Here is a 27,843-nt window from a genome sequence, read left to right as displayed (position 1 = left end):
CTCCGGCCACTAGACCCAAAAAGAACAATCTTACTTTCATCAGTCCACAAAATGTTGCGCCATTTCTCTTTAGGCCAGTCAATGTGCTCTTTGGCAAATTGTAACCTCTTCAGCACGTCTTTTTTTTCAACAGTGGGACTTTGCGGGGGCTTCTTGCAGATAGCTTGGCTTCACATAGGCGTCTTCTAATTGTAACAGTACTCACAGATAACTTTAGACCTTCTTTGATCTTCCTGGAGCTGATTGTTGGCTGAGTCCTTGCCATTTTGTCTATTCTTCTCTCCATTCAAATGGTAGTTTTTCGCTTTCTTCCACGTCTTTCAGGTTTTGGTTGCCATTTTAAAGCATTTGCGATAATTTTTGCTGAGCAGCCTATCATTTTCTGCACTTCTTTATATATTTTCCCATCTCCAATCAACTTTTTAATCAAGGTACGCTGTTCTTCTGAACAATGTCTGGAACGACCCATTTTCCTCAGAATTTCAGAGAGAAATGCACTGTAACCAGCATGTACAACATTTGCTGCCTTCCTTCCTTAAATAAGGGCAATAATTGCCACCTGTTTTTCAAAGAATGAATGACCTCACTAATAGAACTCCACACTGCTATTATTTTGAACATGCCCCTTTCAATTAGTGATTCAATTACACAGAATCAGCAGCATGCATGTCATGACTGTTGGGTCTGTTGGAATTCTATTACTCTACTACACCTGCTAGTAAATTATTTGCCATGTAGAAATATCATTTCTACCAAAAACAGTGATTGATCAAGTTAGTGATGTCTGACTGCTATTATTTTGAACACAACGGTATATGCTCAGAGTAATCTCACTGGCACAAGGTTCTAAAGGCAGATGTATATGCTCAGAGTAATCTCACTGGTACAAGGTTCTAAAGGCAGATGTATATGCTCAGAGTAATCTCACTGGTACAAGGTTCTAAAGGCAGATGTATATGTTCGGAGTAATCTCACTGGTACAAGGTTCTAAAGGCAGATGTATATGCTCAGAGTAATCTCACTGGTACAAGGTTCTAAAGGTAACATCTTAAGAAGCCTATAGTAAGGAGTAATACTGTGAATAATTTCTTAATGACCACAGATCTGCATAATTTGCCTAGATGCATGCACAATTACACAGACTGCTGAGAGTGTGGGAGGGGTAAAGTTGACAATGTCTGGCCTGCAGAATCACATACTCAAGGTTAGGTGCTCCTGGAAAACCAGAAAATGATACATTTTACACAGCAAGCAGGCCTGGCATATTGATACAGTACTAGGGTCAAACATAAATGTTCTGATCATGTGTGCCAAGCCCCCTACACATTTTCCATGCCATATTTTTATTTGTGTGTAGCATATAAAATATTCTAAGAAAAAGTATTTCTTTGTTCCCTGGTTGGGTATAGGAAAATTGCTGTGCTAAGAAGACAGTATTGATCTAAAAAATACACAGATGCATACATCCATAAATTACACTTGCTTTGCTCTGCTTCGCTATCAAGAACAGTAATCTATCTATTCTGGCACATATATCAGATCAATACAGCAAGTATCACTGTTTAAGTTGAAACTTAAAATAAACACTAAAACTATCATCTAATGGTTACACTACAAAAGGCAATTTCTAATTTAGTTTCATCTACTGTTTCAGTGCAGTATGTAGCATTAATTGTCCTACCTATGGCCTGTATTGAAGCCAGCCATATATTTGCCTTCAGTCATTCAGTTTTAGCTGTCACCAATAGGATAGTATTTGCCAGCAGTCCTAATCTTCAGTCATACTGGAGCTCTCCGACACATCTATATGTACAATGAACATGGGTAGGTGGTATATACCTGAATGTGGATATTCTATTGTAATTATAATTGAGTGCTGATCAATACAACCTATCCATTTTTATTACAATTATGAATAGGCTTCTGTACTGTTCCTGCAGAAGCAGGCATTGACCTGTGAAACGTGATGAAGAATGTGAGGACCCTGTATATATATGTTTTTTTCATTTTCTATATAGTGTATTGTAGTCTATTGCAGAAGTGACACTTGTGTATAAGTTAACATGTGCATGTTAGTGTTGATGTGGTACCATTAAAGTCCCATGTAGATTTTTTCGATTCATCTTGTACTGAACATTTATAAGAGATGTGGTACCTTGATTTATGGAAAAGGTTGAATATTAAGCCTGGTAACATCCCCCGATTCTTTGTTTTAGGTTATTGTAGCTCCTCAACACTCTGATGCTGGTAGAACTGTAAGGACATTTGGATTAGTGAAGAAGCAGCTTTTTCAGAAGTGGAGTTTTTTTTTTCCCCCAGATATGGCCATGGTGGGCAAAATTTCTCATGGTTTGGTGAAACTGAGAAAGAGTTTAAAAGTGCCCTGTTTGGAATCTTAGAACATGCATTTATAGCAGCAAATATAGCTTCATACTAAATGCAATAGTGACACTCGAATGTGAGATATCACAATGGAGAAGAACAGCTCGAAATAGAAGATTACTGTATGTACTGAAGGCTTTTAACCTCTGGAAACGTTACTATAGTTTCAACATAATTGTATACATGCCTATCTCATGTCAGAATAATGGAGGTTATAGAGTTTCTTTTACCTTTTTTTTTTTGAGAACTCCCTGTTCAACTTTTTACTAGTTCTGCCTAGCAGTTTAAAGACCACCATAGTGGGTTGTGGGGCAAGACGGGGCAGCCAGAGAATAACGAGCAGCTTTGAGTCTACTAATTCTCTAACAGTTAATGGTCAGGGCTGCAGAGTAGAAGTGCCGACTGATCAATGGGGAGAGGAGGGATAGAAGCAAAGTGTAGATTTTTTACATTTCCTCACTGAAAAGGAACGTTTGTAAAAGGTATGCACTGCAATCAAAACTAAAAGTCAAGAAATGCATAGTGCGAACAAAGAGTCTGCAATAAAAGTTTCTGTTCATTCAGGCAAAAACTGCCCACCAGGCCACTCAATGCCACCGGATCTCAAGCTTTACCTTCCATCTTTCACCATAGTACAGGCTCCTTTCCTGTACTGAATCGTGATATGTAATATGATTTCACTGCACACAGAGTTTCTCAATTTGCATTAGAAGCTATAGCAAGTTAGTCTCTACCTGGTTGGAGGACATCCAGCATCATTTAATGCTCTTCTTCCTCTGCCCGACTGTCCCTGGCCCATCACTCTCATTTATAGGATCTCGGTTCTTTCAGTCACGGAGGGTGATGTTTGGGTTTGCCACTACTATGGGTTGGAGGGGAATTCTGGTGGTATGAGATTTGTGGTTTCAGTGAATTTACAGGCAGATGTGCCTGGAATTTGCATTTAGATCATATTGCACTGCATGGCCTTTGAACTATGGCTAGCAGGCTTAGAGGGGCCAAAAAGGGGTTTTTGGCCCAGACCCTGTGGTACAAATTAACTACACTTATGAGGCCATCACTTCAAGGGGGGGGGGTCGGCATTTCCTTATAGCCACAAATATTTTTTGTCCACACAGCTGGTGATGGCCCATTGGTGGCTTCAATCTGAGGTTACCAATTCTTGCATAATGCTGGAGACAGCCATACTGGGCTCCCTGGAGGCTTTACAGTTACTATCTTTTCATGGACTTAAGGCCCCGTATCACCTTACTCCATCCATGCTCACAACAATTAAAGCTTGGGATGCGGGTATTCGCTTTTAATCTAGTACATCCACAGAACTGTCCCTCCACGAACCCCTCTGGAATAATCCCACCTTGCAACATTTTTATGCTCCGCCTTACCCTCAGGTCTGGGCAAAACACAAAATTAGATCTGTCTCATATACAGTGGACAATGGGACGGTGCTGCCTTTCCACTCTATTTCTTACCTGTTCATGTGCTAGCATACGGTTCTGCTGCTGGCCAAGTGCTCGCATTCAGTTCTGATGTTGGCCAAGTGTGATTCGCTGAACTTCAAACCAATCAGATTTGCCCATCACTACTTTTCTTTAAAAAAGGGACACCTTTTAGCACAAAGTATATAGAAAAAAGGACACACCCTACTGTCATGACTCCAGTTACATGGACCAGGAAAACATAATATACAAAAAATAATTGGTTAAACTCAGTGGTGCTTTTTCCCCATCACTACTTTATCTTTACACTTGCTTTTTGAAAATAAAAAAAAAATTAAGTTTGCAAACCTGTCATCCATTACAACTTAAAGGCAAAACTTGTTTTAAGTTTTGGATATAGAGATGGATTAGAACCCCTTTTAAAAAAAGGAATGCGTGTGATACAAGAAGTGCCATCATCCCTAAAATATACAATGGAGAAGCCCTCTTATTGGTGGGATTTTATAGGCACAGGTTAGACCAAATAGTAACCTAACAATTAGCGATTTAAAAAAGAACAATTTTTTTATATATACAATCTTGCAAATACACACGACTCATCTTTACATCTTTATTGTTAAATCACTTCTGGTGATACCGCCATATTTTGTAATTGTAATTACCGTATATGTCTTTTACAAGATTGTATAAACAAAAAATGGTTCTTTTTTAAATCGCTAATTGTTAGGTTACTATTTGGTCTAACCTGTCCCTAAAAAATCCCACCAGTAAGAGGGCTTCTCCAATGTTCGAACCCCTTTTAGGTTTTTATTGCTGTCTGTGCCGCTGTTAGGGAGATTCACCCTCTCAATTTGCCTGTTTATCGTTATCACTGAAAGTAAAAGAAAATCCCAGGATTTTGGCCACCAGAAAAGTAATAGAAGGGCAATCTTTCAATGAAAACACTAGTGAAAACACTAGTGACTTGGGGTTCCCCTTGCAGGGATTTCCTCTCACTTCCTGTTTTCGCTGTGGGCCAGGAAGTGAAGCAAAATCTCCCCAATGTGACAGGTGGCAAAAAAAAAAAAAACATTTTGCCTATAGTTTAAGCTAAACTTTTGTTGGAGTTTTTGGGATTGACCTATTAAAAACAAATAAGCTGTTCACTTTGCAAGGCAATTTTCACGTTGCAGAAATGGGAGGTTTGCTTTTTGCTGCAAGATCATTCCAGAAGCTTGGATGAGAGGATAACGTTGTTCTTCCCATCAGCTCTAATTTCTTGTAAAGTCAGCTGGGTCAGATTCTAGCAAGATTTGTCCTGGCAGTCTGGTGGGTACATGGAGTTCAGAGGTCTATGTAATAGTGTGATCATTACAAAATGTAGGACCCATCTGGTAGTATGGTGCTTTCCTTTTTGGTTTCGATAGTCTTTACTGGGATTTAGAACCTTTGGAAAGTCAGAAGATGACCAAAATGAAGCCGTCCTTGAGTTAGAGGGGTGCAGCTGGGGACAGGGCTGGATCATAGTCAATACTTAAAGCATTACTAAACTCAGGACCATGCATTCACTATACCTGGTTTCCCACAGTACACAGAACATGGAAATGCAATTATTGTAGTAAATATAAAATGCAAGACACTTTTTCTCAGCAGCAGTATATAGCAGTCTTGCAACCTCTATCAGTGTCCAGCTGAGCACGGGTTAAGGCTTGTAGGAGGAGTTTTCATTCACATCTGACTGTCCTATGAGGCTGCATGACCACAGACCCTCTGTCTGGACAGTGCTGATTGGCCCTCTGTTGATCACTTGCACCCTCCAAGAGAAAACAAAAAATGCTCTAGCAATACACACCAAACTGAGCATGTGCAGAGTAACTCCTAGAGCTCTGTACTATCAGAAAATTGATTGGGAATAGTAGAAGAAGGGGAGGATCAGAGAAGACATGATCAAACAGCCTTTTTACACAATGAGGATTAACCCTTTAGGTTCTACAGTGAGTATAACAAGCATGCTTCATTGCATATACAGACTGATTTTACTGTTGTGGGTTTAGTAACACTTTAAGCTAGAGGACACTAGCAACCCCTTGCTGAAATCCAACAGTTGTCATGTTACTTATTGGGCACGGTGTACTTTGTTTTGGTTGTTGTGTCATTGGTTTAAAAAAAGAGGATACTGTGTCATTTCAAATCCATGTCATGCAGTACATGTATTTATTGGGGTTAAATTGGGAGACAAAAATTGACAAAAAACAAGCAGTCATCATTTTTAGATTGCAGAACAGTTAGACACAAACTAATATTTGGCATTCACTCAAGCCATGTGAGGAGGATATACAAAGAAGAGGACTCCAGGATGATAACAAGTGACAAACGCACTGTATGTCTCGAAAACAGAATGAAAAATCAGCAACCTAACTGTATTGTATATAAAACTGATCTTTGTGCACATGTTTCTGATTTACCTTTTTGGAGTAAAAAGGTCATTGTTGTGCTGACAACCACTGTGCACATGCTGCATACCTCCGACAACCACATCTGACATTAAAATAGGAAAAGACGTCTGCATATTTAATATCCTGCGATCTCAGACAATGTCTGCAAAAATAATTTCCTTGGTACAGAAGTCCAATAACCATGTCTGAAACTTTTAGCCAGGTTTAAAATCTAAACTTTAGGAGGATAGAAAAAAGGACACTAATAGATGTAGCTAGGCATTTGCTAAAAAAATCATTATAGTAGGTTAAATGCTCTCAATTTGGTTACATAATGGATCCATATGCAGCACAGTGGCTAAGTGGTTAGCACTTCTGCCTGGCAGTACTTGGGTTGTCGGTTCAAATCCCAACCACGACACCACCTGCCTGGAGTTTGCATGTTCTTCCTAAGCCTGTGTGGGTTTCCTCCGGGTGCTCCGGTTTCCTCCCACACTCCAAAAGACATGCTAGTAGGTTAATTGGATCCTGTCAAAATTGGTCCTAGTATGTGTATGTATGAATGTAAGTTGGGGATCTTAGATTATACGCCCCTTGAGGGTTAGGGTCTGATGTGAATGTACAATATACTGTATATGTAAAGCGCTGCGTAAATTGACGGCGCTTTATAAGTACCTGAAAGAAATAAATATGCACCTTTGGTAGAATTCTTCTGCACATCATTTTCCTCATATAGGAGCAAAAACGCTTACTTTTTTCCCTTAACCACCACCGGGTTTGGGTCCCTCGGTGCAGCCTCTCCGAGAGTTCTGCGGAGGAGTGCATACTGAGTATCAGTAACAAAGGGACAGCACAAAGTAAGCAGCTGTCCCCCAATGAGCGTGGAGAAGGGAGTGGCGTGCTTTGGAGCAGGGTTTTAAACACTTGCCCTCCAGAGGATTTACCCCCCCCCCCTCCACATCAGGCCATTTTTTGCTATACGGCACTGCTTTAACTGACAATTGCGCGGTCATGCAATTAAATTTATGTCCTTTTTCTCCCACAAATAGAGCTCTTTCAGTGGTATTTGATCACCTGAATTTTTTATTTTTCACACTATAAACAAAAAAACACTGACAATTTTGAAAAAAAAAAACAAAAAAAAAAAAACATATTTTTGACTTTTTGCTATAAAACATATTCAGTAAAAAATTTTTTAAAAAAATCTAATTTCTTGATAAATTTAGGCCAAAATGTATTCTGCTACATGTCTTTGCTAAAAAAAACAAAAACAATACATGTAAATTAATTGGCTTATGTGATAGTTATAGCGTCTACAAATAGAGGTATATATACTGGAATTTGAATTTGTATTTTTTTTCATACCAGTAATGGTGGCGATCAGAGACTTATAGCGGGACTGCGGTGGGCATTCTGACACTGGGGAGGAATTAACTGTCACTGACATCCCAATGACACTAATACAGTGATCAGTGCTAATAAAAAGCACTGACACTGTACTAATGACACTGAGCAGGAAGGGGTTAACATGCGGGGTAATCAAATGGTTAACTGTGTGCTGTGCTTTACAACATGTGCTGTGTGTGTTTTACTTGGGCAACATGCTGCTGTGTATTTCTATGCTGTGCAGAGAAATACACAGCAGCATGTTATTGCTGGCAGGAGAGAGACCTGTGTTGCTGACACACAGGTCTCTGCCCTGTCAGTGTTACTCGGTGATTGCTGGGTGCCAGCGGGGAATCTACGGCCGGGATCCAGTGACTGACATCTGTAGCCGCCAATGATGGCGCGGGTAGGGCGGCGTGCGCCCACTACGCGGAAATGTAAATAATGTCTATATACACACACACACACGTGATTTTGCGCAGCCCTGTAGTAGTAGTTCTACTATAGGGCGGCGGGGAAGCGGTTAATGAATACACACAGCTAATGGTGGCACACAGTTGGCCAGGAGCACACACAAGAGTGGCTCTGAAGGGCCCTGCAAGAAAACGGAGTCACCCTAGAACAGTAAGGTGGGGCCAGCACTTAAGTGGTTGTAGATCCTTACATATACCCAGTAAAGCAATTGGCCTCGGATGAAACAAACCCTCCTTCATAAGCTGTACCTGGTTATCTGCAGCCTTATCTTCTCTTCCTCCAAAGTGCAGAATTTACACAGCATATCTGAGATTTTAGAAATCAAGAGGTGGGGAGCTCAAGTTATACTCTGCATAGCTCAGTGAGAGCTGATTGAAGGGAAGGGAAGAGACACACCCCACCCCCCTTCACAGAGGAATAGAGCTGAGGCTGTCAGTCACAGGCTGTGTTCTGAAGCTTTCACCTGTCATCTTTTTACCCCTTGGTGTCAGGAAAACTTGTCAGCAGTGATTCATGCTGACAGAGGAAAGAGACAGCGTACAGAAATATCAGTTAGTACTTTGGATGGAGACAAAGACACGCTATAGAAGGAAACACTTTGTTCATATTTCATGTCTGAAGTTTACAACCACTTTAAAGGGAGCAGCCAAAAAACAGTAAGTCGTCATATCAGAAGTACATAGTGCAAAAAAAAAAGCCCTCCGTCCTATAGCAGAAGTACTGCTACAGGGCGGCACGGCTGTGCAAAATCACGTATATATACACACGTAATTTGTATTTTAGGGTAGGGGGTGAGTGCGTGTGTCGCCCTACTTATGCTGCTATTGGCTGCTGGGGATGTCAATTACCGGGTCCTGGCCGGCGATTCCCAACTGGGACTCGGTGATCGTCAGCAGGGCTGAGAGGGGAGAGATCTGTGTGTAAACAACATCATGGACATGCTGCTTTGTATCTCTGCACAGCAGAGAGATACAAAGCAGCATGTCTCCCGATAAAACAGCACACATAGCAAAACACACACACACAGTTAACCCTTTGATCGCCCCAGATGTTAACCCCTTCCTGCCCAGTGTCATTAGTACAGTGTCAGTGCTTTTTATTAGCACTGATCACTGTACTAGTGTCACTGGGGATGTCAGTGGCAGTTAGTCCCTTAGTCCCCCCCAGTGTCAGAATCCTGCTATAAGTCGCTGATCGCTGCCATTACTAGCAATAAAAAAAAAAAATTCCAGTATATATACCACCATTTGTAGATGCTATAAAACTTTCACATAGATCAATTTAAACGTATTGGGATTTTTTTTTTTTTTAGCAAAGACATGCAGAATACATTTTGGCCTAAATTTATGAAGAAATTTGATTTTTAAAATGTTCTTATTGGATAGATTTTATAGCAAAAAGTCAAAATATTCTTTTTTTTTTTCTAAAATTGTTTATAGCACAAAAAATAAAAACCGTACAGCTGATCAAATACCACCAAAAGAAAGCGCTATTTGTGGGGAAAAAAATGACAAATATAATTTATGTACAGCGTTGTATGACCGCGCAATTGTCCGTTAAAATAATGCAGAGCCGTATTGCAAACAATGGCCTGGTCAGGAAGGGGGATAAATCTTCTGGAGGGCAAGTGGTTAATATTTAAGGGCCAGTACACACCAGATGCAGTTGAGTGTGTTTTTTTTCTGCATCAAAAATGCATGCATGGTGTTTTCCACGTATTCCAATGGCTCTAGTTCACACCAGTGCAGTCAGTTCCAGACAGTTTTCAGTGCAGAAAAAAAAATAGAACATGTTGCATTTTTTCTGCACAAAATGGTTCTGGAACATAGCAAACTGCATCAAAACTGCACCAGAACGGAGTGTGGCGTGAACAGTAGGGGCAGTTCACACTACATGCGTTTCAGTTGCTTTTTTTCTGCATCCAAGATACTCAGAAAGTAGGTTATATGGTTGTCAATGTCATGGTTCACATCAGTGCTTGCAGTTCCAGTGTGTTCCAGTTGCAGAAGGGGGAAAAAAAACCCATCAAAAAACGCACCCCGAGTGTACTGGAATGCACCAAAAACGCACATGTCCCTATTTAAATTAAAGGAAAAATGGGGAAAAATGAACTGGAATGCATAAAAAACAGACTGGAGCGCACTTGTCACCATTTAAATTAAAGGAAAAAACGGGGAAAAATTAACTAGAATACATAAAAAAAAAAAAAAAAAAAAAAAAACGCACTGGAACGCATCAAAAATGCATCAGAATGAACCGGAACGCTTCAAAAAAAGCACATGCGGAAATGCATCTGGAACGCGTTTCTATAGTGTGAATCGACCCTAAGCAAGAATGTATCTGGAATCCATCTGCGGTGCATTTTTGTGGTGTGAACTGGCCCTAAATGGATCTTTTAAATGCAGCTTGGATAGGTACCAGAATTTGTTTTTCAGCTTCTTGAAATCTTATGTACATTACCCCTTAGATAGGTAGAGGGAGGAGCAGGACTGTGAGCAAATCAGATATTGTTGCATGCAAATGTGCTGAGAATGACCATGCTGATAGGAGAAAAGAGCAGAGAGATGACCCCATCAGTCTGCTGCTGCTTGTCCACCACCCAGGCAGCAAGCATGGAGATGGCGAGAAGACACCACTATATTCCATCTACATTCTAGGACTGTACATTTCAGAACCGGATGGACAGAAATACAAATCGATTTGTACATAGGAACAGCTCCCTTATGATGTATTTAAGGGTATGCCTGGAGTTCAGCTTTAAGACTTTCATACAGTTGAAGAAATCAGGTATAAAATGATGAAACCGTTCTCTTTTTTTCCTCTCTTTTATTTGTGCATGTAGATTGTCATGTATAGTCACATTGTGATCGCAGTGATACTATGTCCACATACGTAAAACGTGCTTAGGTGGCACATGACCTGGCCATGGCCGATAATCAGAGGGAAGGTCCCTTCCTTCCTGTTCACAGAGCTCTCCTATCAGTTCACTTCATCTTCACGTTACACTTATCGCCATATACAGCCCACCAGACAAGTGGAGGCCGAATGTGTTCTCATGAGGCAAATGGTGTCATGCCTGAAAACACAGCATGCACACACCTTCTCCTTCTGAGGTAAATTCCTGATCTGACAATGGCCAGCTTCTGCCGTCCCTTCATTCCGGACTACATGTATGTGCCATCTGTGCACGGCTTGCCGGTAATACTGCTGAAATATGTCAGACAAATAATGTTTCGTGAGAAGAGAACGCCAAGCCGGCATTGAGGGCTCATTCACACTGTGTGCGTTGACCTGCGTTTTTCCACACTGGATGACAGGTTGCCGATAAAGCCCATAGAAAACTTTTGACTGCCTATGTGTCCAGTTCACAAAGCAACTTTTGTGTGATGTGCGAGGTGTTACAGTGTGAACTGGGCACATAGACATTAACCACTCGCCTACTGGGCACTTCTACCCCTTTCCTGCCCAGGACAATTTTCAGCTCTGTCGTACTTTGAATGACAATTGTGCGGTCATGCAACACTGTACCCATATGGCATTTTTATAATTTTTTCACACAAATAGAGCTTTCTTTTGGTGGTATTTAATCGTCACTGGGGTTTTTAATTTTTTTGCACTATAAACAAAAAAAAAAAAAAAAGAAAAAAAAAAAAAACACTAAATAAGGGTTTTCTTTGTTTCTAGTATAACATTTTGCAAACATGTAAATTTTCTCCTTCACTGATGTGCGTTGATGAGGCTGATAGAAAGCACGGATGAGGCAGCACTGATAGGCGGCAATGATGTACAGCGCTGAGTGAACTATTGGCGCTTTATAAATACTGTATAATAATAATAATGATAGACTGCACTGATGGGCACTGCTAGGCAGCAATGATGGGCAATGATAGACTGCACTGATAGGCGGCAATGATGGGCACTGATAGGCGAAAATGATGGGCACTGATAGGCGAAAATGATGGGCACTTTTGTGGCTGTACAGATAATCAATGCAGCATCTACCCCCATAATCAGTGCCCTGATTATCAGTGCAGATGTCCTCTGTGACATTTGCGGGTTATTGGCAGTACTTTTTTCACGCTGTGACAGTGTGAGGAAAGTGCTGCCAATAACCGACAAATGTATTTACTTTGTGAACATCTGTGTCATTGGACACAGCTGATCACGTGGTAAAAGGGCGCTGTGATTGGCCTTTTACCTTGTCATGTGATTAGCTGTGTTCGTAGGGCGGATTCTGGGAGGATGTCATATGACGCCCTCCCAGAACTGGACAACCATGCTGTAGCTAGGGTTGCCACCTCATCGCTTTAAATGCGTTTTACTGAGTTCCAGTGCAGTTCTGTGCAGGAAAAATGCAGCCTGTTCTACTTTTTTTCTGCAACTGGAATGCACTGGAACTGCAAGCACTTACAGTGGGGCAAAAAGGTGTTTAGTCAGCCGCCAATTGTGCAAGTTCTCCCACTTTAAAAGATAAGAGAGGCCTGTAATTGGCATCATAGGTAGACCTCAACTGAGAGACAAAATGAGAAAAAAAAATCCAGACAATCACATTGGCTGATTTGGAAAGACTTTATTTGCAAATTATGGTGGAAAATAAGTATTTGGTCACCTACAAACAAGCAAGATTTCTGGCTTTCACAGACCTGTACCTTCTTCTTTAAGAGGCTCCTCTGTCCTGCACTCATTACCTGTATCAATTGCACCTGTTTGAACTTGTTATCAGTATAAAAGACACCTGTCCACAACCTCAAACAGTCACACTCCAAACTCCACTATGGTGAAGACCAAAGAGCTGTCGAAGGACACCAGAAACAAAATTGTAGACCTGCACCAGGCTGGGAAGACTGAATCTGCAATAGGCAAGCAGCTTGGTGTGAACAAATCAACTGTGGCAGCAATAATTAGAAAATGGAAGACATACAAGACCACTGATAATCTCCTCGATCTGGGGCTCCATGCAAGATCTCACCCCGTGGGGTCAAAATGATCACAAGAACGGTGAGCAAAAATCCCAGGACCACACGGGGGGACCTAGTGAATGACCTGCAGAGAGCTGGGACCAATGTAACAAAGGCTACCATCAGTAACACACTACGCCGCCAGGGACTCAGATCCTGCAGTGCCAGACGTGTTCCCCTGCTTAAGCCAGTACATGTCCGGGCCCATCTGAAGTTTGCTAGAGAGCATTTGGATGATCCAGAAGAGGATTGGGAGAATGTCATATGGTCAGATGAAACCAAAATAGAACTGTTTGGTAGAAACACAACTCGTCGTGTTTGGAGGAGAGAGAATGCTGAGTTGCATCCAAAGAACACCATACCCACTGTGAAGCATGGGGGTGGCAACATCATGCTTTGGGGTTGTTTCTCCGCAAAGGGACCAGGACAACTGATCCATGTACAGGACAGAATGAATGGGGCCATATATTGTGAGATTTTGAGTGCAAACCTCCTTCCATCAGCAAGGGCATTGAAGATGAAACATGGCTGGGTCTTCCAACATGACAATGATCCCAAACATACCGCCCGGGCAACGAAGGAGTGGCTTCGTAAGAAGCATTTCAAGGTCCTGGAGTGGCCTAGCTAGTCTCCAGATCTCAACCCCATAGAAAACCTTTGGACGGAGTTGAAAGTCCATGTTGCCCAGCGACAGCCCCAAAACATCACTGCTCTAGAGGAGATCTGCATGGAGGAATGGGCCAACATGCCAGCAACAGGGTGTGCCAACCTTGTGAAGACTTACAGGAAACGTTTGACCTCTGTCATTGCCAACAAAGTATTGAGATGAACTTTTGATATTGACCAAATACTTATTTTCCACCATAATTTGCAAATAAATTCTTTCCAAATAAGCCAATGTGATTGTCTGGATTTTTTTTTCTCATTTTGTCTCTGATAGTTGAGGTCTACCTATGATGCCAATTACAGGCCTCTCTCATCTTTTTAAGTGGGAGAACTTGCACAATTGGTGGCTGACTAAATACTTTCTTGCCCCACTGTATGTGAACTATGACATTGACAACCATATAACCTACTTTCTGTGCATATTGGATGCAGAAAAAAAGCAACTGAAACGCATGTAGTGTGAACTGGCCCTCAGAGTCCAGGAGCATCAAAGTTTTGACAGAAATAAGGCTCTTCTAAACACATCTATACACGCATTAACGCTGGGAGCATTTAACGTTGGAGCATTCATTCATTTCAATAAATTATTTATTCTGGCCAATGAAATCAATAAACACCGAAACGCTTGATGGGGCTAAATGTGCCTAAAAGCATTATATTACCTTTACAAGAGTCAGGCTTTTTTTCTGGCAAAACACTGCTGCCAGGAGGAAGGGCTTTTAGGGAAGTTAGGAAAACATCTCGTGTGCAAGAGGCCTATGTTCCTACAGTCATGAGGATACCCATAAACAAGCTTCTCTACAGGTAACCCACATTTTTATTTTTATTGTTCGAGTTAAAAATATATACGTGGTGGTATCAAAAAGTTTTGATACTAGTTTTGTAACATGCCAACAGATGGCAGCATAAAGCTGCACACGCAGTCATAGGGAGCACCAACCTTCAAGTCAGTGTGCCAAAAGACATCGTTCTGTGTACAACGGGAGCTGTGCAACTGGTGCTATTCTGACCACGTGCATTACCACGTCTGCTATTTCATCATGGGTGGCAAGTTAGAACAAAGATCAAATGTGAAATTCTGCGCTGAAACCAGGCAAATATGCCACACAGATGTTTGACATGATTCGGCAAAGTTACAGCGATGCTGCAATGAGTTGTTTGAGGTGTTCTGAGTGGCACACAAGCTTCAAAAATGGAAAAACATCACAGGAAGGACCTTCTATGAGCTCAACCTCCAAAAATGTCGACACATTCGGCACTTGTGCATGATGATTGTTGGAGAACATTCCACAACATTGCTGCCATTGTGTGTCATACGGAACAGTCCAGGCAATCCTCAAGTGTGATTTGAACATGCCTTGTGTTGCTTCCCCAGGCTACTGACCCAGGAGCAGAAGGGACACGGCATCGAAGTCTGCCAAGAACTTCTTCATGTCAAGGATCATTACTTGTAATAAAACCTGGGTGTACGAGTTTTACGCAAAATGTCAGGTTTGCTGTTTGTTCTAACTTGTCCATGATGAAATAGTAGATGTGACAAAGGCACGTGGTCAAAAATTCATCAGTTGCTGTTCTAACTTGCTGACCATGATGAAATAGTAGATGTGGTAAGGCACGTGGTAAAAAAAAGCATCAGTTGCTGTTCTAACTTGCTGTCCATGATGAAATAGCAGACGTGGGAAGGCAAGCGGTCAGAAATTCATCAGTTGCTGTTCTAACTTGCGGACCATGATGAAATAGTAGATGTGGTAAGGCACATGGTCAGAAAAGCATCAGTTGCTGTCCATGATGAAACAGACGTGGGAAGGCACGTGGTCAGAAATTCATCAGTTGCTATTCTAACTTGCTGTCCATGATGAAGTAGTCGATGTGGTAAGGCACGTGGTCAGAAAAGCATCAGTTGCTGTTCTATAACTTACTGTCCATGATGAAATAGCAAACATGGTAAGGCACGTGGTCAGAAATTCACCTGTTGCTGTTCTAACTTTCTGACCATGATGAAATAGCAGTCGTGATAAGGCATGTGGTCAGAAAAGCATCAGTTGCACAGCTCCCGATGTACACAGGACAATGTCTTTTGACACACTGACTTTTGAAGGTCACTGCCTGCTTCCTGTGACTGTGCTCTGTTGGCCTATTACAAAACTAGTCTCAAAACATTTTGATACCACCTCGTATATACATATCTTGTGCAAAAAACACAGAATGGGCTAAAAAAATAGAATTCCAGACTAGCCCAATCCATATCATATATGAGCTGTAATCCAGAGTCTAATGAGATTTCAACATTTATTATAACATCTGACTGCTAAAAGCAGTCACGTTTACTGGACAGATGAATGAAATGGAGTTTTTACCATCACCATTTCTGCTACTGCCCAGCATGTAGGACATTCTTTTTCATTTCATATCAGATAAAAGTGGAATGCCTTCAGCTTTATCAAAGATCAGCATTTATGATATGCCACTGATCATATGACATTTCTGGTCTGTAGAGCCACTCCCCTATGATGACATCCATTGCGACTCAACATTCCGGACAAAAGTTCATTTCCTTTGTCATGAATAAAGAAATTTGTGTTACACAAACAAAATAACATAACAAAATAAGGAACTACAAAACCCACAAGTTTTACGAGAAAGAGAAAAGGGAACAGAATTTAAACCCATCAGGCTTCAAAGGTTCTTATCATTTCTCATCATGTAACAATTATTTACAAACCAAATTACTGTGACTCTTAATATTTTCAAGGCCAGAAAACCTCTGTGTTAAAGCGCCCTGGTATGAAAGAGCATCATTTTCAGAAACTAAAAGGAAGGTCACATTCAGACCTGTGTGTTAAGTGCAATGCATTAAATAAAAGTCCTGCAAGCTGGATCTTTGATGTGCTTTCATCAAAATGCAATGGTAATGTACCTAAAAACGCACCACACACGTGAATTGTCCTGATTTTCAAAGCACAGTCAATTCATATCTCTGTTAAAAAGGTAAATGGATTCCAATACAGCAGTTTTTATGGATTTACTAGCTTTTCAACCTGTGGGACCAGACAGTACATTATGGAAGGAGTTCCATGAGAATACAGCGAGCTTTGCATTAGTGTTCACATCCCTTTGCGGTTGTTTATTTTTTCTTTCATTACACTCTTCCTAAAATTAAAAGGGAATTCTATCACAAAAAAAAAAAGTACTCTAGTAACTCTAAGGAATGAAAGCGGTGTTAAACCCCAAACCAAAAATCTAATATATTGCAGCTTACCAATCGTTAGATGTGGTGGCTGCATTCATTTTTTTTTTTATGGGGTTTTCCCTCTGTTTTCACCTGGTGATCTGGCCAGTAACACACCTCCTGTATTATAGTGCCCCCACTTTGGATAAAGGAGCACAGGAGGCACCTTTGAACAACAACTTCATCAGTCTGGGGGTAAACTAGTGTTAGATGTACTAGCAGATTTAAATACACTAACAAATTAAAACCAAACTCCAGCTAATTCTTTTAAGCTGTTACAGCAAACCGTTTTTTTTCCCATTTGGGATAAAGGTTTTAAATAAATAAATGCTGATCATTGTAAGCACCCCTGCCAGAGGTAAATGGTTTGTCCCATTCCTGTAAGTGATACATTCTGCTGGAAAGCTTGGGTTTTTTTTGTTTGTTTTTTTAACAGACTTACAGGCTAGATCATGTACTGAAGATAAAAGAAAGGAAGCTTAAAAAAAGAATGAATGCAGTCATCACATCTAAGAAATAGTAAGCGACAATATAATAAATACCACTTTAATACATGTAATCACAGTATTCTGCATTTTAATTATTTTTTTCATATTCAAATGCAGACCAAGCTGCCCGAAAAAAAAAATACATGCAACAGGCATTGGGGAAAACAATAACATAACTATAATGTGCAATTCTCAGCAGTGACAATCCTTTGTCACTGTCACTTTTGTTGGATGGCTTGGTCTGCATGTAAATATAGAGAATAATAAAAATAAATGTATTCATATACTGAATGCTATCATTAAAGCAATTTTCGGTCTTGTTGAATGGATTGGTCTGCATGTCAAAAAGTGTAAAATGGAAAAAAAATGTATTCAGATACTAAATGCTATCAATTGCTAAGCATTTTTCAAGACTTCCCACAGACTTTCAATTGAATGGATGTCTGAATTTGATCTGGCCATTCGAAGACATTCTGGTCATAAAGCACACAAAAAAGGTGGCTTGGCTGTGTATAGGGTCATTGTCCTGCTAGAGGCTCCAGCCTCAGGTTTTTCCAGTATTTTGGATCCATCCATCTTTCATTAAGCCTGAGCAATGTCCTCAGTCTCTGCTGATCAAAGTCACACCCACGACAGGAAGGTGCTCTCGAGGTGATAAGCAGTGGTGACCATCGCTCAGCATTTTGCAGGATGACCAAAGACCAAAAACTCTTTTCCCACAACTTTGTAGTTTATCTAGCACGCCATGCAATTTGACATGATATTTTTTAAGCAGTGTATGTCTTTTCCTTACTCAGCTTTGTGGAATATCTGGGTTATAGTTATCCCAAGGATGTTTTCACTTTACACCCATCTCAGCTGTGGATCTTTGCCTCCTTCACCAATACCACTGGTATCTTAGCTGCTCCTTTGACTAATGCCTTAATTGCACAGTCACCAAGTTATCCTGATGGGCCATCTCAAGGCCAGGTAGCAGTGATGCCATATCCTTTCCATCATCTGAAGTATGTTCAAAGGTTTCTAAACCCAAATTCATTTAGTGCGTCTTCAGTACATTAAACCAGGTCTTGGATTGATAGCTCTACGATCCTCCAGATGTTGCTTTTTTCTTCTAACAAATTCTCAGGCCTTACAGAAACAGGTGCATTTATTTTGAGATTGTGAATACTTGGAGATATTTATTTGTATAAAATCTGGAAAAGGATATTGAATTATGCTCTACTTTAATGTTATGAACTGTTTTTTTTTTTAAATTAGTGACAAAAAATGCATGATAGTTTAATTGGCTCCTTTCTAAATTGGCCCTAGTAAGTGTACAAGATGTATGAATGTGAGATAGGGACCTTAGATTGTAAGCGCCTTGAGGGCAGGGACTGAAATGAATGTATTATATATAAGTATACGTAAAGCGCTGCGTAAATGGATAGTGCTATACAAGTACTTGTAATAACAACAATCATAACCATTCACAATTCGACCCTGACGACGTCTGCTTTTGACGAAACGCATAGGGTGGAGCTACGGCTTATGACGTTATTGCATGACACACCGCAGCCATTTTGTTGGTTGGAAACTTTTATGATCTCACATGAGGATTTCATCTCATGTTTGTAAGTGTGATACTTTATTAAACTTTGCATTATTTTAAAATACTACACTATGGAGGAGCTTTTGTTCTCTTTGTACATCCCACTATCCTTGAGGCTTAAAACTGGATCTTTAAAATCGAGTCATAGCGCTGGAACTGCCTTTTTGAGAGAGAAAATCAAGGATCCAATATGTTCATTGCATTCCATATTTGCTGTTTTTGACCGTATGATCTGTGGTCATTTGTTCCGGTAAGAGGCTGTGAATGGTGTTGGTGGAGGATTCTTTCTCTTGTCTTCCCGTTGGTGGCATGTCACTTTTTGAAGATATGGTTTTATTCCAACACTTAGTCACACTTATTGGACTTCTTTGAGGACTTTACTAATTTCCCATCATATTTTGCGCAATTGTGGTGTGAATTAGCACTACATTTTTGTTTTTGTTTCACATTTTGCCTGCGTTTTGATGTTAGCAGCTTTTTCACTACACTGAGTGCATTTAGTGCAGGTATATTTTAATTTTTTGGATTAAATTCACACTTGACCTTTTTTGGCTTGTTTCCCTACGCCTGTCCTTAACATGCAGATTCCCATTTTTTTTCTAATTGTCCTGTTTACTCAGTCGCCCCTATGCTCTGCACCCTATGCTCAAAAAACAACAGGATTTTTTTCTTGGCCAGGCGTTTCTTGGCTCTATAGATTTTATTATTATTATACAGTATTTATAAAGCGCCAATAGTTCGCTCAGCACTGTACATTACAAAGGGGGACAGAACATGTGACAGAACAATACCAATACAATGCAAAACATGAGGGGATCGATTTTAGACCCCATTCACACTTGAGCATTTTTCAGCTTGAAGCTCGATGCTCAAAAAGTAAAATCCCATTATTTCCAATCGCCCCCTGTTCACACTTCAGCATTCTGTCGACTGTAGCAAAATGCCTGTCGCTCAAAAAAGTACTTGCTCTGCTTTTCAGGCAGATCTGTGCGGTTTTTCCCCATAGACTTGAATGGAAAATGCCTAAACAGTGGGAATGAGCATTTTTTCAAGCGTTTTCAGCTCAAACAGCAGATTTTTCTATTGCCCACTGCAAAAATACCTAAATGAAAAAAGCCTGAGAAATGGCTATATTTGCAAATCTGCTATAAAAAAAAAAAAGGTGCTCAAAAACGACTGGAAAAAACACCCAAAAAACACTCAGCTCAGTGTGAATGTAGCCTTAATGGTGAGAAAGCCTGTAAACCCAAGCCCAGATCTAAAGTCCAGTCCAGAAAACTTACACATGAAGCGTGATACAAGTGCAGAAACACATTGTAAAATGCCTGAAAAAAAAAAAGTTTCAAAATCACATGCTCTGCTCAGGCGTGAATGCAGGCTTAAAATGATATCAAACCCAAAACCAAAAATGTATTAAAATGCAGCTTACCAATCATCAGATTTAAATACACTAACAAATTTAAGCCAAGCACCAGTTAACCTTTTAGAAGATGTTACAGCAACAGTTTGTTTCTCTTTTGGGGTAAAGGTTTTCCATAAATAAATAAAAGCTGATCACACTGTTAGTGGTAAATGGTTTGTCTCAACCCTGTCACTGACACATCTGCAAGAGAGCTTGTTCTTTTGAAAAACGAACAGGCTTACTAGCTGGATCACCAAATGAAAATAGAAGGAAGAAACCTAAAAAAAAAATGAATGCAGCCATCACATCAAAGTTGTAGTAAGTTGCAATATAATAAACCTTTGCTTTTGGGTTTAATACCGCCTTAAGGAAACTATTGCAAGACTAACGAATTAGGCAAAGGACTTTCTAAGGGGCCAATACTGGCAGGAAAGTGTCATAAATGCTTTACTGAACCACCCCCCCAATGCGTTTTAGCATAGAAAAATTAACAAGTGTAAACAGAACCTAAATGTAAACAAGTCAATAATAATAATAATAATAATAATAATGTGCTTAATTTGTTAAACCTTTCTAAAACAGTTCAAGTTGATTTTTATTCATCTAGTCTCAATGAACCTGTATGGATAATATGTGAATAATATTTTGCACTGCTGTAATGTTACAATTCCAGTAAGATACAGAGCTGATAAACATTCTGAACACATTGATGGATCAAACCTAGACAAACAAATCAGGAAACTTGACCAAAATGTCAAGATTATGCTGTCACTGAAACCTCAATTAAACCCAATGTTTAAATCTACAATACGTCTTGGTGACATTCATACATAACCTCTTTTCACAGTCAGTATTATTCATTGCTTCAAAGCACTCCACCTCTGGAGACAATTATGAGTTATATTTATAGCCCACACACCTCCTTTGCAGGAACTAAAAATAGACGTAACAAATAAAAAACAACTTATAGATTCGTTGATCAACAGAATAAGATTTCTTTTGATACTTTTGGGACAGTACTAGTATGTAAAGTGTTATGAGCAGTATACTGTATGATTAGTATTTTGTAAAGTATTAAAAAGCCTGTGCAAGCTTGCTCATCACCTACAGGTGCCCTTTTAATAAAGAGTTCTCTTTGAAAAAAAAACCATATTCTGCACTTTACCCTTGGCCAAAACTGGTTTTGATCCCAAAAACATTACTGCCCTGATAGCCTGTGTCATTTGGTCAGAAGCACAAACCAGAGCTGTTGCGATTTATATGCCAAGGCTGCTTTTTATACCCAGCCTGGCACTGACACGTCCCCATATGCTACTCAATGCACTGTGTATTGCACTGGCCTGGAAACTGTTAATCAAGCTTTCAAGGTCATCAGCCCAGCATACTGATGTGTGACAGACATTCGTACTTTATGCACTCACAAATTACTCCTATGTGCAAATGTTTGAAGTTTATATTGTGAGATAGAACGGAGTCACACTTGGCAGAGCGCCATGGCTAATCTGTCATGTGCATGAGAGCATTGATAATGAGCGGTTTGTATGTATGACTTGCAGAAGCTTGGAAAGAAGCTTGCACTACAATCTAACTGCATGGGGTATCATTTCTATCAAAGTATTAGATGATATTTTCCAGCAAATTACCCTTATGACAGAAAGTAGACTATGCAGGTAATAAGATAGATGAGGGCCTTATGTTTTCTTATTTCACTCTTTATCAGTCATTTATCAAGGGCAATGGACTGACAGAGGAACTATGCTGTCAACAAATGTTTCTGTGTGGATTTAAAGGATAAGATTTAATATGTACGTGAACTATATGCTAACATTTTCCAGGGGTGAGGATGTCAAGAGATTTAATTTGGTGGAATTCCCTTTTTCGCTATCGAGATCAGTTTTTCTCAACCTTCTCATCCCAGAGGAATTCTTAAAATCATTTTCCGACTTCTGGGAACCTCTGTTAAAACCAATTCATTGATAGCCAGTGGGAATAATGTCCCCGTACACTAGGACCAGTGGGAATAATGTCCCCTTGGTCTTCAGTCACACCAAATCAGACTTTGAAATCGTGCAAGTTCAAGTGAAGTTGCACGATTTCAAAGTCGTATGTCAGTGGAACTTCAGGTGTGACTTGGAAGACATTTGTGTGACTTCATGCACAGATGTCTATGCAAGTCACACCTGAACTTGCAAAAAGTAGTGCAAAAACTACTTTCCGATTTGACCAATTCCATTGCAGACAATAGGGTGTGACTTGTCATGCGATTTGAAAGATCAAATCTCATGACAATTCGCAACAGTGTGACCAAGACTTACACTGGTGGCCAGTGGGAAAAATGTCCCCTTACACCGGTGGCCAGTGGGAAGAACGTCCCTTTACATTGGTGGCCAGTGAGAAGAATGTACCTTTACACCGGTGGCCAGTAGGAATAAGGTCCCCCTACATTGTTAACCAGTAGAAATAATGGTCCCTTACATTGGTAACCAGTAGGAATAATGGTCCCTTACATTGGTGGCCGTGGGAAGAAAGTCCCTTTACACTGGTGGCCAGTGGGAAGAATGTACCTTTCCACTGGTGGCCAGTAGGAATATTGTCCCCCTACATTGTTAACCAGTAGGAATAATGTTCCCTTACATTGGTGGCCAGTGGGAAGAACGGTCCCTTACATTGGTGGCCAGTAGGAAGAACGGTCCCTTGGATTGGTGGCCAGTGGGAAGAACGGTCCCTTGGATTGGTGGCCAGTGGGAAGAACGGTCCCTTGGATTGGTGGCCAGTGGGAAGAACGGTCCCTTGGATTGGTGGCCAGTGGGAAGAACGGTCCCTTGGATTGGTGGCCAGTGGGAAGAACGGTCCCTTGGATTGGTGGCCAGTGGGAAGAACGGTCCCTTACATTGGTGGCCAGTGGGAAAAACGGTCCCTTACATTGGTGGCCAGTGGGAAGAACAGTCCCTTACATTGGTGGCCAGTGGGAAGAACGGTCCCTTACATTGGTGGCCGGTGGGAAGAACGGTCCCTTACATTGATGGCCAGTGGGAAGAATGTACCTTTACACTGGTGGCCAGTAGGAACAATGTCCCCCTACATTGGTAACCAGTAGGAATAATGGTCCCTTACATTGGTGGCTGTGGGACGAAGGGTCCCTTACATTGGTGGCCAGTGGGAAGAACGTCCCCTTACACCGGTGGCCAGTGGGAAGAACGTCCCCTTACACCGGTGGCCAGTGGGAAGAACGTCCCCTTACACCGGTGGCCAGTGGGAAGAACGTCCCCTTACACCGGTGGCCAGTGGGAAGAACGTCCCCTTACACCGGTGGCCAGTGGGAAGAACGTCCCCTTACACCGGTGGCCAGTGGGAAGAACGTCCCCTTACACCGGTGGCCAGTGGGAAGAACGTCCCCTTACACCGGTGGCCAGTGGGAAGAACGTCCCCTTACACCGGTGGCCAGTGGGAAGAACGTCCCCTTACACCGGTGGCCAGTGGGAAGAACGTCCCCTTACACCGGTGGCCAGGGGGAAGAACGTCCCCTTACACCGGTGGCCAGGGGGAAGAACGTCCCCTTACACCGGTGGCCAGGGGGAAGAACGTCCCCTTACACCGGTGGCCAGGGGGAAGAACGTCCCCTTACACCGGTGGCCAGGGGGAAGAACGTCCCCTTACACCGGTGGCCAGGGGGAAGAACGTCCCTTACACCGGTGGTCAGGGGGAAGAACGTCCCCTTACACCGGTGGTCAGGGGGAAGAACGTCCCTTTACACCGGCGGCCAGTGAGAAGAATGTACCTTTACACTGGTGGCCAGTGAGAAGAATGTACCTTTACACTGGTGGCCAGTAGGAGTAATGTCCCTTTACACTGGCGGCCAGTGGGAAGAACGTCCCTTTACACTGGCGGCCAGTGGGAATAATGTCCCCCTACATTGGTAACCAGTAGGAATAATGGTCCCTTACATTGGTAACCAGTAGAAATAATGGTCCCTTACATTGGTGGCCATTGGGAGAATGGTCCTTTACACTGGTGGCCAGTAGGAAGCATGGTCCCTTACATTAGTAGCCAGTGGGAAGAACAGTCCCTTACATTGGTGGCCAGTGCGAAGAATGGTCCCAAACATTGGTGGCCAGTGGGAAGAACGTTCCCTTACATTGGTGACCCCCTTATAGCAGTGGTCAGAATGCCACTCTTACCGAGGGCTAAAAAGATCATGGATGTCCTGCTGCAGGCTCTCCCAAGTGGTGTTGATCCCAGAACTATGTCAGACTGGAGGTCAATTGGCCACAGCTCAAGGAACCTCTTGGAGGAATCCTGCTTGAGAATGGATGGTCTAGAAGAATTATCCTCACCACTCAGGTGTATATACAGTGTACACATATGCACATCTTCACCATTTTTTCCACAATACCCATAAACTGATAATCCAATTAGATATATTATGAACTTTAAAACCTACTACTATCTCCCACCTAGACGTAGCCACAAGCCTTACCAACGTGATGAGACAGGCCATGGTGTATCACCTGGATCCACTATGGCCACTTGGCGATCTCTTTTAGCACACAGGACTGCAGATGGTGCCAGCCATACCATACACTGCGTGACAGCCACTGCATATACAGCATCACAAAACCCATCTGACACTCGCACAACATACTAATCTACCAGCGTGTAGCACACATCATCTCTTTAACATTTAAAGGCATACAAGTGACATTTTACAGCAACATCTGTGGAAAGTTTCCAGGGATGGAGAATGTAATGAGTGGTGTCAGGGATGCCTGTCTCCCCCAGTGTCTCATTTGTGACAAGGTGTAATCCATTTGCACATCTCAGAGTAAAAGACAAGGCAGTGGAAGCATTTCCCAGGGTTGTCTGGCTCTTTCAATGTCGTGTTTTAACAGATGGGTTAGACTGGCTTGTAAAGCTTCAGCAATAGGAAGGAGGAATCTGCATGGACTGTGTGCTGCTGCTGGGCGATCGTAAAGTTTAAAGACCAGACAACAGCCAGCGACAAAGATCACCCCCCCCCCCCTGCTGAGCTCATTCACAACAGAAGTTCAAGATGAACAGTCAACTGCAGCAGATCCCAGCTGTGCCATCAGCGGGAGGGGGACAGGAGCCACATGTCTGATCAGCACCTCCCTGGAGAGAACATTTGACATCACCATACACACACTTGTCACTCCTGCACACAGCAATCCATAACTGAACTCACCATAGTACATGGCACATAGGGGGGTGCAGGGCAGAGGATGCCTGGATTCCCCTCCCTGGGTCCTCCACAGCTCCCACTAGAAGAATGCAGCCGCAGATCCTCCACACTGACTTCCAGCTCTCACAGCTGCCTGAGCTCTGAGCTCTGTCAATTCATTGACCTGCTGGGGGAGGGGGCGGAGACGCCGCTGTGATTGGCAGCTCCACCATCAAACCGTGCATACAGCTGCAGGCAGACGGCTACCGAGGCATCCAATCGCTGAACGTCGGAGGGGCGGGGCGCCAGCAGGGATTCATTCAAGCCCGTAGAGTGTGGGAAATTGTGAGGAGGGGAGGAGGGAATGTCTAGTAATGAGCCGATCGGGAGGATGTGGCCCCCTGCTGGAGGCATGGTATGTGCAGGCTTCCCCGGATACTGGTCCACTGCCAGATCCCCCTCTCCGGCATTCGGAGATATTTGTGTCCTTCTTTTCTCAGGATAACCTGGCCTTCCTCTCAGCAGAGTGACACCAGTACACACACACAGCTCCTAGGATACCCAGTACAACATTGGCCCATGGCCCTGCATGAGGGTCAGGAGGTTCTGCTCATTTCTGCCCATGATTTGTAACGTGTTTTACAAGAACCCCCCATTGTATGAATGGTATCCCAAGTCGTTTTCCACCTGTTACCGCACATTCCGATTATTCGATGTAACCAATCGTCTACCAGGCCAAACCTGACACCTCATACATGGAAAATATGCTTTTTTGTTGTTAGAAAATGACAGCGTTATATATTTTTAAGCAGAGACCCTAGAGAATAAAATGGGGGGTGCTGCAATTTTTTTTAAGTGTATGATCCAAATGCACACGCGTTAAAAATGGCTGTGTGTATAAGTGGGTGCTGCAGTGACCGTCGGCTGGAACCGAACAAAATCAGCAAGGAAAAAATGTCACCAGCACACCGAGGATCATCAATATGGGTCCAAAGGTTTTAATAAACCATCACATAGTTACAGCAAGGCAACGTCTCGCAGGACCCCTTCATCAGGCATGTGACATCACATCACATCGGTCACATGCCTGATGAAGGGGTCCTGCGAGACTCCGAAACGTTGCCTTGCTGTAACTATGTGATGGTTTATTAAAACCTTTGGACCCATATTGGTGATCCTTGGTGTGCTGGTGACATTTTTCCCTGCAATTTTTTTTGTCACAGTATTATTATTATTATACAGGATTTATATAGCGCCAACGGTTTGCTCAGCACTTTACAATATAGTAGCGCTTTTTCAAATGCAGACTTTGAGGACAAAATATATTTGAATGAATTTTACTGAAAACAAACACATAATACAGAATTTTTCAGTAAAATATAAAAGATGTCCTGAGTAAATGAATATAAAACATGTCACAATTATTATTATTATTATTATACAGGATTTATATAGCGCCAACAGTTTGCTCAGCGATTTACAATATAACGGGAGACAATACAGCAACAATACAGTTCAATACAAGAGGGATAGGAGGGTCTGATCTTGGGAGCTTACAATCTAAGAGGGAGGGGCTAGTGGTACAAAAGGTAGTAACTGTGGGGGATGGACTGGTTGGAAGAGTAGAAGATTCCAGTATTAGCTGAGGGCAGGATAGGCTTCCCTGGAGAGATAGGTTTTCAGAGATCGCCTAAAGGTGAGCAGAGTAGGCGATAGTCTGATAAACTGGGGTAGAGAGTTCCAGAGGATGGGGGAGGCTCTGGAGAAGTCCTGGAGACGAGCATGCGTATGCCCGTGGAATGGTGACAAACCATGGTACATTAGACAGAGCTTTAACCTCCCTGGAGGTATTCCTGAGTGTACCTCGGGGTAAAGTTTCAGCACCACAAGCGGTAACCCCGAGCTACACTCGGGAATACCATGCGGCGCTGCTCCGGGATCTCTTCTTCTCTTACCTTGTCCTGGGCTCCCATGATGTCCCCCCTGCAGCGTCCGTGGCCATCTCCCCCGGCCGATGCCGGCATATGTCTTCCGGGTTCCGTTCCCTGCGACGTCAGGACGTACGGGGATGTAACTGGCAGAAAATTTTAAAATGTGAAAAAGTGACATTCACAAAATACACTAAAATCACATAGTATAACATTACTGTATCAAACCATTTCACATACATTTTGTCCCTAGTGCTTTGTCCTGTGCCCTGCCTGCATTTTTACTGTTCTTTCTGCCTGGAAACTGAGA

The 27,843-nt window shown here is 42.0% G+C and overlaps 1 protein-coding gene across 1 annotated transcript in view; it reads right to left on the bottom strand.

Annotated features, from left to right (window-relative positions):
* Nucleotides 1-25,787, bottom strand: part of MARCHF3 (membrane associated ring-CH-type finger 3) — a 342,991-nt gene extending 317,204 nt beyond the window's left edge. Inside the window, exon 1 of the mRNA XM_089684768.1 lies at nucleotides 25,630-25,787. The gene's annotated coding sequence lies outside the window, so the exon portion shown is untranslated. The remainder of the gene's footprint in view (nucleotides 1-25,629) is intronic.
* Between the last annotated feature and the right edge of the window lie 2,056 nt (nucleotides 25,788-27,843).

This window comes from Staurois parvus, unplaced genomic scaffold (genome assembly GCF_062004578.1).
Source record: "Staurois parvus isolate SC_StPar_1 unplaced genomic scaffold, SC_StPar_1.0 ptg000355l, whole genome shotgun sequence".
NCBI classification, from domain to species: domain Eukaryota; kingdom Metazoa; phylum Chordata; class Amphibia; order Anura; family Ranidae; genus Staurois; species Staurois parvus.
Note: the sequence above shows the minus strand (reverse complement) of the source record. Positions and strands in the feature narration are given on the sequence as shown.